Consider the following 15932-nt stretch of genomic DNA (forward strand, 5'->3'; position numbering starts at 1 on the left):
GTGTGTGTATTTGCCTGCTTCATACCTCCACGATGTTGCTGTGAATCACACACATGGGAAGATCACAGCTTCTATCAGACAGCTCTCTTCACATAATACTTTCTTTTCAGGTTCTGGTAATTATTGCTTCTCCTCACCCTTTCAGACTCAGAAATGGCAGTGATTCTCCTGTTGTTTCTACCCCAGCTTACTACTATATTGTTGTTTCTTTATGTCCTTCCTACATTATTCTAGAGTCTGTTAAATTTACTCTACTTGCAAATGCATCTGCTTCAACTGATTGAGCTGAATGATGGAGGAAAAAAAAGATAACAGAGGTTTGGGTTCAAGAGTGTTTTACCTAGAAATTTGGTAGTGTGCAAATGCATGAGAGTCATATTATGGTAGCTAGATGGGACACTTGTTTTATGTTTTTTTTTTAATATTTATTTTTTAGTTTTTGACGGACAACATCTTTGTTTGTATGTGGTGCTGAGTATCGAACCCGGGCCGCACGCATGCCAGGCGAGCGCGCTACCGCTTGAACCACATCTCCAGCCCTTGTTTTATGTTTTTAAAAAGTGGAGGTTTGTACATCTAGAAGGCAGAAAGAAAAAAATCAAGGCATATATAAAGAGATTGGAGATGCTGGAATATAGGAAATGATGGCAGAATGGAGATGTAGATGAAACAGACTTAAAACTTGTTGGAAAGGAGAAAAATGGTATTTTTCTTTCTGAGGGGAAGAAATTGAGGATAATTATATCAGTGGTCCCCAGATTAACATTAACCTAACTGGAAACGTGGAAAAAATACATTCTTGGGCTCCACACCAGTTCTAACGAATCAGAAACAGTGGAGCCCACAATCTCTGTTATAACAAGTCCCTCCCTGTAGAGTCTGATATATGTGGAAGTACAGGCTTTGAAGTGAAAGAAAAGGGAAGATTGGTATGGACAGGCTTTCTAGTGTGCAAAAGAGTTTGAAAAGCATAGCATTTGTTGGTAATGAAGAGAGTAGAAAACAAGATATGCAAATTTAAAACCCTCAAATTTATCTTACCTAATAGGAATTTTCATTAATTGATAGCAAAAGGGGACTATTTGTAAATTGCTTACATTTTAAATTTCAAATGTTTGGCAAAGCTAAAAAGGGTTTTGAGAGTCTTTGAGTACACAAACATTCAGTAATCTTAATTATTTATAACTTCCATTAAGAAAATAAGTTTTTCCCAGCTACATTATCTGTTAGAAAATAAAAATTAAGTGGTTCAAACTAAGAAGGTGTTTTATAATCTCTATTTATCCATGTCTTATACATTTAATTTTATGTGTGTACTTAGTAGATTCCATACCTACTATAATTTCTTTTGAGCTTAATTTGCATAGAAAAATGAACAGAATGCATTTTTGAATTCTAATCTTGAATATGAATTTATAATGCAAATATTTTTCAAAATACTATACTTTAGCTATGGAGCTCAATTTGTAATGCATTTGGAACTCCTAAAGGATACAATTTGATAAATATACTCCTTTAAAAATAGATGGTATGAGTTATCTCATATTAGACAAAGGCGCCAAAAACATATTGCAGAAAGAATAGCCTCTTCAACAAATGGTGCTGGGAAAACTGGAAATCCATATGTCACGAAAATTAATCCCCTATTTCTCACCATGCACAAAACTCAAAGACGATCAAGGACCTAGGAAATAAACCAGAGACCCTGTGTCTAATAGAAGAAAAAGTAGGCCCAAATCTCCATCATTGTCAAATTAGGACCTAAGTTCCTTAATAAGACTCCTACTATAGTGCAAGAATTAAAACCAAGAATCAATAAACTAAAAAGCTTCTTAGCAAAAGAAACAATCATTGAGAGCCTACAGAATGAAGCAAAATTTTTACCACATGCACATCAGATAGAGTACTAACCTTTAGGTAGGATATAAAAAGATTAAAAATCTTAACACCAAAAAAAAAAAAACCTAATCAATAAATGGGCCAAGAAACTGAACAGACACTTCTCAGAAGATGACAATTAATTGATAAATATATGAAGAAGTGTTGAACATTTCTAGCAATTAGAGAAATGCAAATCAAAACTAAGATTTCATCTCACTCCAGTCAGAATGGCAGCTATTAAGAATACAAACAATAAGTGTTGGCAAGGATGTGGGGGAAAAGTCACACTCATACTTTGCTGGTGGGACTGCAAATTTATGCAGCCAATATGGAGATTCCTTGGACAACTGGGAATGGAACCATTTAATCCAGCTATCCCACTCCTCGGTTTGTACCCAAAGGAATTAAAAACAGCATACTACAGGGATGCAGCCACATCAACTTTTATAGCAGCACAATTCACAATAGCTAAATTGTGGAACCGACCTAGATGCCCTTCAGTAGATGAATGAATGAAAAAGTGTGGTATATAAACACAATGGAATATTATTCAGCATTAAAGAATAAAATCATGGCATTTGCAGGTAAATGGATGGAGTTAGAGAATATAATGCTAAGTGAAGTAAGTCAATCCCCAAAAAACAAATGCCAAATGTTTTCTCTGATACAAGGATGCTGATTCATAATGGAGATAAGGTGAGCATGGAAGGAATATACAAACTTTAGATAGGGCAAAGAGGAGGGAGGGGAAAGGAGGGGGCATGGGTGTAGGAAAGACAGTCGAATGAGATGGACATCATTACCCTCAGTGCATGTATGAAGACTTGAATGATGTGACTCTACATTATGTGCAACCAAAGACATGAAAAATTCTGCTCTATATGTATAATATGAATTGAATTGCATTCTGCTGTCTTATATACCAAATTAGAATAAATAAAATTTAAGATATTTAAAATAGATGGTAAATATACATAATATCTTTTAAAAAGTAGACTGAAAAAATTAAGAGAACCTTCAGTGCTTTAATCTGCACATTGAAATTATTAAAGAAAGATTTGAAGATGGTGTAACTTTATTGTATTATTATTTAGTAGAGGCTTTGGGGGCACAATGTAGTGTGCAATAGGATTTTTAGTTTTAAGATAGCAAAGACATCTTCAGACTCAATCACCTGACAACAACAAGAAAAAAAAATAAGTAGCATTACCTTTGATCATACTAAGATTTATAAGACTGATTTGCAGTATAAGAAGACAGAATGTGTGTGGCTTAATGATGAGTACTTGGTAAAGTCAAATCAAGTGTCTGGAGAGCATAAAGAAGCCTAGAGAAGTGAGCAGATCTGACCCCCAGAAAGACTCAAGAATCAGAACCACCAGGTGTCATGTAAGGCAAGATGTCAAACCCAGTGTTTTTATTTGATAATCGATGTAAGTAGTTACAAATCGTTGTCAGATGTGTACATAAAACATCTTGATTCCCATCAGCAAAGGAAGCATGAGACTTACTCTCTGTAGAAGCTGTTTCAGAGGTTTTAGTTCATGGGTACATGAACAGTTGTAGATGAACTATCAGTGACTGTGGACTCCCTACCCCATCCAGCTTCAGAAAGCTGACCAACTGTGATATGAGTTTGGGCTATCCTACAGAGAAACCAAGTACTGAAAAGAAACACATTGACATTTTGATATTCCTAATAAAAATTTACTTGGTTTCTAACCACTTTATAATCAGGTTCACTAGTTTAATGGTATTTGTGTTCCCTTCTCCTTATCTGAAATTTCAACTTTGTGGTGCTTAACTTGTAAATATGAGTAGACAGCCAAGGATCACTAAATGTTTGAGGGAAACCTTCAGTGTAAAAAGAAATCCTTCTTAAAAAAAATTACTTGGAAACTAATATATAAAGAGCAGAATTAAACTTCAAAAAAATCTGTGATTAATATGTTTAAATGAATATGGGAAAATGTTGCATCTATAAACTGAGAAATGTATGTTCTGAAAAAAAGAAAAAAAAACAGAATAAATTTTGGAGGAATCAAATGTGATAACTGAAGTTTTTTAAATGAATACAAAGTTAAATGATAAAATTGAACTAATCTAACAGTAGAAGGAAAAGAACCTAATGGATAATCTGAGCAAAACATAAGAGCCTTAAATTATCAATCCAAGTGTTACAGTATTTTATTCTCTTTAGAAAAAGAATAGAAAAAAGCAATAGATAAGAAATTATTAAAGAAATAATTTAAAATATTTCTAGAACTGATGGATATAAGTATTTGGCATTTCAGAAAGGCTTGGTGGTGGTCCAGTGTATAAGAGAAAGAAGACCCCACCATGGCCCAACATGGGAATTTTCAGAACACTGAGGATTAAACAACAACAAAAGAAATCAGGTTTCATAATTATGTCAGACTTTTTAACAGCAGTATTGGAAATTAGAGAATTACCATCATGATTTGGAGGAAAAATAATTTTCAATTTATGATTTTATGTCTTACTGTGCTCTCTCCATTATATACAAAGGTAGATTTTTTTTCAAAAGCAGAATCTCAAACCTACCTTAAAGCCTTTCTTAAGCAATTGGAGATATATTCCTAAATGATGAAATAAGTGAAGAGAAAAGGCATGATATTTACAAAACAAGGTATCCAACATTTATCAGAGAAAGGCACAGGGAATTCCCAGGTTAATAGCAAGGGGGAAGTTTATTTATTTATTAGTTAAATCAGTTATACATGGCAGTAGAAAGTTTTTTGATTCATTGTACACAAATGCAGCAGAATTTTTCACTTCTCTGGTTGTGCACAAAGAGTCACACCATTCATGCATCACACATGTACCTGAGGTAATGATGTCCATTTTATTCCACTGTCTTTCCTACCCCATTGCCCCCCGACCTTTGCCCCATCCAAAGTTCCTCCTCTTATCCCATGTCCCCACACCCACAATATGGATTAGCATCCATGTATCAGAGAAAACCTTCGTCCCCTAGTTTTATGAGATTGGCCTATTTTGTTTAGCATGATATTCTCCAACTCAATCCATTTACCTGCAAATGCCATGATTTTATTCTCTTTTAATGCTGAGTAATAGTCCATTGTGTATATACACCACAGTTTCTTTATCCATTTGTCTATTGAAGGACATCTAGATTTGTTCCACAGTTTAGAAATTGTGAATTGTGCTGCTATAAACATTGAAGTGTATGCGTTTTTATCATATCCAGAGAGCAACCTGTCCAGGTGAACTGGGGATGATGGCAGGCTCCAGGAAGGCAATTTAAAGGCAACACTTGGTTTATCTGATCAGCTTAACAGGTGAAAAGCCTTGAGGAGAGAGTTCCCACAGAGCTGTCAGAGGTTGGTTAAATCTTTAGTCCAAAGAATTAACAACAAAAAATAACCTTCCAAAAAAAATCATCTAAAGGCAAAACAAACAAAAAACAGCAGAGAAAGAAATAGTTTAAAAGAGTTTAAAGAGTTTGGCTATGAGCTGAAGTCAGGGGACAGTGATTTGGGCATAATTCTTTTTTTCAATGAAGTTTGACTTTCAAGCCCTGCAAATGTATTTTATAATGATTTAAAATTTTACATTAACTATAAACCAAAAAAATGTGGTAAGTAGATGGCTGACTTTATAGAACCAGGTGTCCTTGTTCAATATAAATTTTGACTATGTAAAGCAAATACCCCAAATGTAGTTAAAATGAAAGCTCTAATTATTAAAACACATTTCTTTCACAAAATGAGCCTCTGCTTCAGAAAATGCATCTATCTTCACCCTGTCTTCTAACAACCATGGATTGTAAGGCAAAGTCTATGGTGGAATATATTATAAGCATTTATAGTGTTTATATATATTAAATCTTATTTCATAGCTCCAAGTGGTTTTTAGACTTTTAAAGGTAAACATTTTGAATTTTATTTGGATACATTAACGATATGAAGAAACAAGTAAATTGCATATTCTGACAAATGACCAAAACATACCATATAGTTACAGCATATGGAAAAACTCATTTCTATTAAACATATTAATTGCTGAATCTTATATGGACTATCAGTCAGTAAAGAAATTGACCCAAAGCAGCATTTTAACAAAATCAGTTAAGAGTTATGAATGCCTGTGCTGATTTCTACTAAACACTTTCAAAATTGATTTAATTCTGTGTTTCATTTGAGCATCAAATTTTCTGAAATCATACAAACATGAATCCATGAAGACTTCTGAAATTAGAAATTAGAGGTCTTTCACAGGTTATAGAATATTCTAAAGTTCGAATTCTCATGCTTTAGTAAAAGTTTTAAAAGAGGCAATATCTTTTAGATTCATAGCAACAGATGGCATATTAATTTAGAATTTGAAATCGTGAATTGTATCAGAATTTTTAGCTTAAGAAATAGGAAGATAACATTTTTGTATTCTGTATGAAAATGTATAAAGTTGCTAGGTGAATAAGTGTTTAAACAGTGCTGTAGTTTGGATGTCGAATGTTTCCTAAAAGCTTATGTGTTCCATGCTTGATCCCCAGGATGCCGCTTTTGAGATGGGGGAATCTTAAGACATTGGTGCCTAGTGGGAGGTGCATGGGTCAAAGAAGGGAGATGCCCTCAAAGGGAATAGTGGGATCCCAACCCCTTTCTCTTGTTTGCTTCCTGGTCATTAGGTGAAAAATTTGCTCTGCCACTCTCTCTCAGCCATTGCCATTCATTAACCACCTTAGAGGCCTAAAAGCAATGGGTATACTTGCTGGACCATGAACTGGAACCTCCAAAACCATGAGCCAAAACAAACATTTTCTAAGTTAATTATCTCAGATATCTTCTTTCAGTGAAAGATAGCTTATTAACATAATAAAATTATATACTGTGGATTTATCATTTATTTTGTGTTTGTGATCACTGAATTGTGACCCAAATAAACTAAAAACAAGTTAGAAGTCAAAATACAATTTTTCAGTTTTAAACAAAATCATGAACTTCAAATTAAGCTAAGTGTTGTTCCACTCCAGTGTGTTAAAGTTCTGGAAAGTGGTAAGTTCCGGTGTATTATAAAAGTATATTGTATGTACTTTATGTTGTGGTATATTATAAAAATGTATTTTGTGTTCTTTATGTAGTTTAGGACAAAGAAGAAATAAAAACATTTACCTTCACTGAAGAAAAATCTTTAATAATAAAATAAGAACATAAGAGAATATTAAGTTCAATTTATAACAGTTTATGCCTGATGCCATTACATGTTTTAGTTCAGACTCTTTTAATGTATTTTATACATAGAAATTACAGAAGGTTCTATTAAAAATGTCAAAAGATTGTCTTAGTTATTCTAATTCAATTGGGCATTTCTTTATACATTAAGTGTTAGAGAAAATGAAGAATTTGTAATTATTGTATTTCTAAAGTGCTATTTGCTACATATATTCTTGACCTTAGGTAAGTCAATATGGGCTTTAAAAATATCTTTCAAACCAATTATTAATTGCACTTATTAATAGAAAGAGAAAAACATTCAAGGGTTATAACTCTGGTATTCCTTTTATTTCCAGTCCAGTGAAATGGAAATTCCAGGAAGCTGGAATGAAAAGGTGAATTTTCCTTTTCCTTCTAAGAATAACAGCAGTGACCAGCCTAGGTTTTCTCATTACTAAGATGTGATTACTATAAAATAGAATAATGTATTTGACTCATTTGGCAAATCATATGAGCAATGGAAAACTTTTAAGGGAAAAAAAAGCATGTATGATGAATGAAATCATCATTAAATTTTTGTCCATAGTAATGTATTTTCTAGTTGATGATCATCACACTTATTACCAAGCATTTGTTTAAATGGCTATTCTATAGAAGGTAGGATTCAAGGATGGGGGAAAGAAGGTATAGAACTGACATTTGAGCTGAAAGTGGTAGAAAATAATGTTTTTAGAGCCATGTAGAGACACAAGAACATAAAGGTACTCTTTGGTGTAGGTAAAACATTTATTTTGCATTAGTTAAATGGAACCCTCAAATGACTTTATTATCTAATTTTTTTCAGGACAGTTTACAATTCAAAGTGAAAATCAAGATTAATAAGGGGAGTTATGTTCTCTTTACTACCTCTTGTCCTCTGACTGGTGGGTGTAAACTTAGAGCTCCTCTAGGGTTATCTTCAGAGATTAAAGGAATTATATACACATTTAATTTAACCAAGTTTATTTAGGGCTTATTATTTTCATTGGTAACATGCTCCAATGCCATATAAGCTATTTGTAGAGTTTTTGTGAACTCTACTTTGGTACTACTCATATCAGCGTTAGATGGTTTGCAGAAACATCAAGCATTTTAAAATAGACCAGAGAGTATGCTCAGTGCAAGATCCCTTAAAATGTATTCAATGGAATGATAATTATGAGGAGTACTGATTGTGTTATAGTTTTCTAAAAAGCCCTATGGTTAAGTTAATTTGAGAAATGCTAGGTTAAACAAAGACTTCTCCTTGCAGAACTTCTTGGAACCTTTAATATGCTAATGTGCATTGCAACCTCTAAAGAAGGGATGTTTGCAACCTGCTTTATTTTAGAATTTATATTAGATTCATTTAACCAATGAAGCCTGTGTTTGAGCAATATCTCTAGTAATGGAGTTCTATGGGAGATTATTCGGGATCACAGTGGAAATTAGAGTTAGATATAAAAGCTCTGGATTAGACAAAATAGCAACTCATCCTACCTCTTTAAGTTCTGGGATTCTTACCTATACATTAGGAATAGTAATTCCTACCTAATCAGAGTACTAAATATTGCTAATTCACGTAAAGAACTTAGCATGTCATAAATGAGAAACAATGCTGATGAAAACAGGATTAATTGAGGAGACAAATCACAATGTAGCCAATATGATTTTTCTGTAGAAAAAGTCTAGAAAAGCTGAGATGTATGTCACCAAAGACAACTATAATGTAACTGAAGAAAATTTGATCTATTTTATATTAAAATACACATTTTTCCCTTGGTTCCTGATTCATAATTTGATCTAAAATTGATTTACTCTTTACCAAACTGGATATTTTCATGTACATTATCTCATTTATCTCCATACAAATATTATTGAGGTCTTACATTTGTTTTTACATTTAATTTTACAGACGAGAAATTTTTTTTGCTTTTAATTATTTTTTTATTTGTTTTAATTAGTTACACATGACAGTACAATGACCTTGACATATTATACATTTGAATCAGATGGGATATAATTTCTCATTTTTCTGAGTTTACAGGTTGCAGAATCATATTGGTCATGCAGTCACATATATACACACAGTAATAATAATGTCTGTTTCATTCTACTATCCTTCCTATCCTCCCCTCCCCTCTCATCATTTCTCTCTACCTAATCTAAGGTAACGCTATTCTTTTTTTTCTCTCACATCTTCATACATGAATTTTGTATAACAATGAGGGTTTAACTTTCACAAGCTCCAACAACTAATATGTGGAGCTTATACTGAAACTGTTCTGACTCCAAAGCCCATATTATTTTCAAAATTAATATATTCCTGTAGTTTAAAAATCAAGTACTAATCCATACCTTCTATCCCTGTCCAAATCCTCATATTCCCAACACATGTTCCCCACAATTTCATTATATTAAGTTTTCTTCTAATTTCTTTATGCAGATTTAAGTACATTCAAATATACTTTTCTGTAAGTGAAGAGCTAGACATGACATCAAAAACATTCTCTATAAATTTAGAAAACCAATAAATTTAAAAATGTTTGTGCTACAAAATGCCATGTTATTAGAAAGACAAACTTAGAGATTATATCTAAATATGTAAAGAACAACATAACAAAACAATAAGATTACAATATAGGGAAAAGACAACAGATTTCACCATAAGAAAAGATAACAGATGACAATAATTTCATGAGACAATGTTCAATAACAATTGCAGAAAAAAATGCAAAATAAAACTACAATGAATTATCATTATACACTTCCTAGAATGGCTAAAATGAAAAATAGTGAAAATATCAAATGTTGGTGAGGATGTGAAAAGCTAAGCTGAGTCTTCCATTTGCTGGTGAAAAAGTAAAATGGTGCAGCTACTCTGGAAAATACTTGGGCAGTTTCTTATAAAACTGATCATGCCTTACCATATGACCCAGGAACTGTACTCTTGGGTATTTATGCTAGAAAAATTAAAGCTTTATGTTCACATAAAACCTGTATACAAATGTTTATAACATATTTAATTTTAATAAAAAATACTGAAAGTAATTTAAATATTCTTCAACCTAAATTTCTTACATTATGTGTGAATAATCCTCAGTCTCTGCTATTCTTCATTTACTTAGATGGAGGATTGTGTAGCTTGTTTCCCTGATTGGGGCAATAATCCTTCCATTCCCACACTTAACAAACTCTCATATGTCTGTACAAGGGAATAGTCACCATGAAAAGAGATAAACTATTGATACATGACAACTATAGACCTCAAGGATCTTAACCTTGCTGGAAAAAGTCAATGTCAAAAAAGTATGTGCTGTATGATTCTATTTACATAATATTCTCAAAATAAAAAAAGTTTAGAGGTGGAGAACATATTAGTGGTTACCAGGGTAGAAACAGGGAGTGGGGAAGAGGCCAGTGGGAAAAGGGAGCAGAAATACAAAGAAGTAGCACAAAGGAGTTCTTGATGATGATGGAATGGTTTGGTATCCTGATTGTAATGGTTATTATCTGAAAATATACATGGTGTAAAATTGCATAGATATATATGCACATACATGCCGAAAGGAATATGGGGTCAAAAGCAAAAACAGTAAAGTACATATTCAAGTTATCAGTAATATATTGGTATGAATTTCCTGGTTTTGATATCATACTATATTTCTATTACTTTATATTGTGGTATACTTGTAATATTGTACTATAGATATCCTTTTTTGTTGATGTATTATGATTATACAAAATAGTGGGATTTGTTGTGATGAATTCATGTATGCACATAATTTGATTAATTTCCTTTCCCATTACCTCCCCTTCCCTCCCTTCTTTCCTCCCTCTAATCCCCTTCTTATACTCTACTCATCTCATCTCCCTTCAGGAGTTCTTTTTTTTAAAAAAATCTTTTTACACTCTAGCTTTTACATAAGAGAAAAAAGAACTCTTGACTTTCTGAGTCTGGCTTATTTCACTCAACATGATGCTCTCCAGTCTCACCCATTTTCCTGTAAATGCCATAATTTCATTCTCCTTTATGGTTGAATAAAACTCCATTGTGTAGATACATCACATTTTCTTTATCCACTCATCTGTTGATGGACACCTAAATTGGTTCTATAATTTGGCTATGAATTGTGCTACTATATGTAAACATGGGTATGCAGGTATTACTATAATTATACTTTTGACATTGCCATTTGGGGAAGTAGCTTGAAAGCCACATAGGACTCTATATTATTTTTTTGCATCTTCCATGAGGCTTTAATTATTTCAAAATAAAAAGTTGTGTTCCTTTTGTTTTAATGAGAGCATATACGATGATAAGGCTTATTGCCACCAGTTTGGAGACAAGTTACACAGTCCTTCAGCCAAGTGAGTAAATAGTGATACAAAGATTGAGAACTTATGATCCTGGAGTCAGAAAATAAGAGTCCTGATTCCAAATAATGTATCCATATTTCGTGGAGAGTCAGGGGATGGAGCCAGCTCTAGATGTTGGTTGGCAAGAACAATCAGGATCCATATCCATTAACTTCATTAGCACCTGTCTTTGAGTGTGAAAAGTCTACTGGGCAGAACAACTATAGGCCAAAAAATTAAAGGACACCTAGGCAGAGACACATCCTGAAAATAAGGCCAATTTGAGAAAGGAATGGGCAACTGCAGACTCAAGGTGTTTGGACAGAGAATAATCTCAGCAGGGGCAATCTGAGTCACTGGATCTCATATTGGTCAGTGTGATTTCTTCCCAAACCCTGTAGTTTTGGGCTTCTGAGGCAGATAAAATGCACACTCTCAAAAGATCTGTGGGGTTGGGACAGACCCTAGCTCACAGAAGACATGATAATGAGCTAGAGAATGCAGACAATGGAAATCAAGCAGGGGTCAAAATAGTTACAAAACATAGTGATTTTCTTTTTCCTTAGGAATCCTAAATCTTACCTCCTTTTCTTTACTGTTGCTCTCTTGCACGTTTTCAATTAAGCAATGACTGCAAAGTACTATACTTAAAAAAAAAATAGAACAAAGATACAGATTTACTAAGAAATGTAAGGTTATACTTAGATGGAATCAAACCACATATGAAGACTGAAATAATTCTAATTCTTTGGGGAAGAATGGCAATGTTCTTTATAGTCACTGCCCTTGCCTTTTTTTTTAAAAAAAATTATTAGTTGCTCAAAACATTACAATGATCTTGACATATCATACATTGGATTCAAATGGGGTATGAATTCTTATTTTTCCACGTGTACAGACTGCAGTATCACATTGGTTTTACAGCCATGTTTATACATACAGCCATACTAGTGTCTATTGTATTCTGCTACCCTTCCTATCCCCCCGTCCCCTCCCCTCCCGTCCCATCACCTCTCTCTACCCACTCTACTATGACACTTTTCTCTCTCTTTTTTCTTCCCCCTCACACCATCTTATATGTAATTTTGCATAACAATGAGGGTCTCCTTCCATCTTCCATTCGATTCCCCTTCTCTCTCCCATTCCCATGCATCTCTCATCCCTATTTAATGGTAATCTTCTCATGCTCTTCCTCCCTGCTCTGTTTTGAGTCGGCCCCCTTATATCAAAGAAGACATTCGGCATTTGCTCCTTAGGGATTGGCTAGCTTCACTCAGCATAATCTGCTCTAACGCCATCCATTTCCCTGCAAATGCCATGATTTTGTTATTTTTTAGTGCTGAGTAATATTCCATTGTGTATAAATTCCACATTTTTTTTACCCATTCATCTAGTGAAGGGCATCTGGGTTGGTTCCACAGTCTAGCTATTGTGAATTGTGCTGCCATAAACATTGATGTAGCTGTGTCCCTGTAATATGCTCTTTTAAGGTCTTTTGGGAATAGTCCCATAAGGGGAATAGCTGGGTCAAATGGTGGTTCCATTCCCAGCTTTCCAAGGAATCTCCATACTGCTTTCCAAATTGGCCGCACCAATTTGCAGTCCCACCAGCAATATATAAGTGTACCCTTTTCCCCACATCCTCGCCAGCACTTATTATTGCTTGACTTCATAAGACTGCCATTCTTACTGGAATGAGATGGTATCTTAGAGTGGTTTTAATTTGCATTTCTCTGATTGCTAGAGATGGTGAGCATTTTTTCCGTGTATTTGTTGATTGATTGTATATCCTCCTCTGAGAAGTGTCTGTTCAGATCCTTGGCCCATTTGTTGATTGGGGTTATTTGTTTTCTTATTGTTTAATTTTTTGAGTTCTTTGTGTACTCTGGAGATTAGAGCTCTATCTAAAGTGTGAGGGGTAAATATTTGTTCCCAGGATGTAGGCTCCCTATTTACCTCTCTCATTGTTTCTCTTGCTGAGAAAAAACTTTTTAGTTTGAGTATGTCCCATTTGTTGATTCTTGATTTTAACTCTTGTGCTATAAGTGTCCTATTAAGAAATTTGGAGCCCGACCCCACGAGATGGAGATTAGAGCCAACTTTTTCTTCTATCAGACGCAGAGTTTCTGGTTTGATCCCTAGCTCCTTGATCCATTTTGAGTTAACTTTTGTGCATGGCGAGAGAAAGCGATTCAGTTTCATTTTGTTGCATATGGATTTCCAGTTTTCCCAGCACCATTTGTTGAAGATGCTATCCTTTCTCCATTTAGCATCTTTGTCTAATATAAGGTAGTTGTAATTTTGTGGATTTGTCTCTGTGTCTCTGTGTCCTCGGTCTACCTGCCTGTTTTGGTACCAGTACCATGCTGTTTTTGTTACTGTTGCTCTGTAGTATAGTTTAAAATCTGGTATCACTATACCACCAGTTGCCTTTTATTTAAAGAAGAAAGATGAGCTTTTGAAATAATTTCCATGTAATCCTCCAACAAGGTAATGCCAATATATTTAAGTTTGGGGACTTAAAATTTTCCTGACCAAGTAACCCTCTTATTCCCTTTTCAAGATAGTAAAAATGGTGAATTACATATCTTTTCAGTCCCTTCCTGCACCCCAGGGTACTGGGAGTGGACAAGTAGGTTGAATTAGTGTTTTCAGTAATTGTGAATGTTCATGCCTAATTGTGAATGATCATGTGCATAAATGTTGTTTTATTCACAGTCCCTTCCATTTACCCCTTCTTTCAGAAGAATATTTCATGTAGAGTTGACTTCACAGCACGTCAGTTGCCCAATTCCATGTTCTTTAGGCCTGACATAGCTCTGACTCAAACCTCTATTCTTGTTTCAGTGTTAGAAACGTTAGGTCCTGGACTTACACTCTTTGCGTTAAAGAAATGTCAGTAAGAAGCATGTCTTCAGAAGAAAGTGTGTCCAAAAACTTACCACGTACATTATCCTGTCTTTATTTTCTGCAAAGGAGGAAGGAGGAGAGAATTTATAAGTTGAATCAGGAGGATGGGAATGACACAGCTGTCAGAGACACTAAATACTTAAGATCATTTGTTCTGTTCTTCACAGCCATCCTGATGCAGTCCTGTAATTCTCAGGCTATTTCTTCCCTCTACTTGGAAATGAAATATATAAAAGAACCTCCACCTCACACATAGAAATCTTAATTCCTGTTGCTGGGGAGTTCCAACAAAAAATATTTATTGGGAGAGCATGCATATGCATGCAGAGCAGTCCAAACGCCTTTGTGTTATCTAATTTTATTTCTAGAGATAAAAATAAATTTGATAAGAAAATTTTCCATTTTTCATTGACTGAGTAAATATTCAAAATTTTGAATTAATGTAGGATACTATTTAAATGCATGCTTTTCAATAAACTTATAGGAAAAACAAAATGTAAGGCAAGTGTGAATGATGGCTTTAGTGAGACATTCACTTGCTTAAATGACCTTATGATTTTTAAATTTGGAAATTATTTCTGACAGATTATTTCAGTAAGAATATAATAATATGATATCAAACATCACAATATTAACAATGACAATAGTGACTAGAAAGATCAGGGTTTTAGTTAGCAGATTAAATTATATATTAATTAAAGGGGAAGGTGATTCCAAATTTAGTTTTGCTATAACAAAATACTTGAAACTGGGTAATTTATAAAAAATAGTAGTTTATTTAGCTCATGGTGACAGGCTGGGAAGTCCAAAAACATGGTGCTGGCTTGTGGTGAGGACTTCTTGCTGTTTCCTAACCTGAAGGAGAACATCACATGGTAAGACAGAGAAAATGGAATGGGAGAGAGAGAAAGAGAGAGAGATAGAGATGAGAGAGAGAGAGAGAGATAGAGATGAGAGAGAGAGAGAGAGAGAGAGAGAGAGAGAGAGAGAAACTTTTATAACAAAGTCATTTCTGTAATAGCACATTAATCTGTGAATAGATTAGTGTATTCATGAGGGTAGAAGCCTCGAGATCCAATCACCTCCTGATGTTCCCACCATTTGCTGCATTGAGGTTCAAGTTGCCAACATATAAATTTGAGACATATACATTCAAACCACAGTAATCTGCATGTTGCAAGAAAGCAGGAAGTGATGTTTCCCCAGGAGTGCAGCTTTGGACACATGGACTAGAAATTAGGACCAAGGTATAACCCAACTTTTCAGTTGTGCTGCAGTATGCTAGCTGGCATACACATGGCCTTCCCTGCCTCGTGTTGTAATCTTCCAATAAGAATCTTGTAAACACCTGTTCCTTATCTTAGTGGATTGCTATCAAAGTTAGTTTTAAAATAAATACAAGCTCTTTGGATATCTCTGGCACAAGTGGGAATTAGTTTTCATGTTACAGTATAAAACAAGCATTCTTAGGAAAGGAGAATCTGGACTGGACACAGGGCACAGGGAATAGCTAATTGTCCCCCTCATAAATCATTGGCAAATATTAGGTTCCTCTGATTTCTTTGT

Source organism: Marmota monax, unplaced genomic scaffold (genome assembly GCF_021218885.2).
Source record: "Marmota monax isolate L192 unplaced genomic scaffold, Marmota_monax_Labrador192_F-V1.1 WCK01_AAM20220418_F8-fsc00013, whole genome shotgun sequence".
Taxonomy (NCBI): domain Eukaryota; kingdom Metazoa; phylum Chordata; class Mammalia; order Rodentia; family Sciuridae; genus Marmota; species Marmota monax.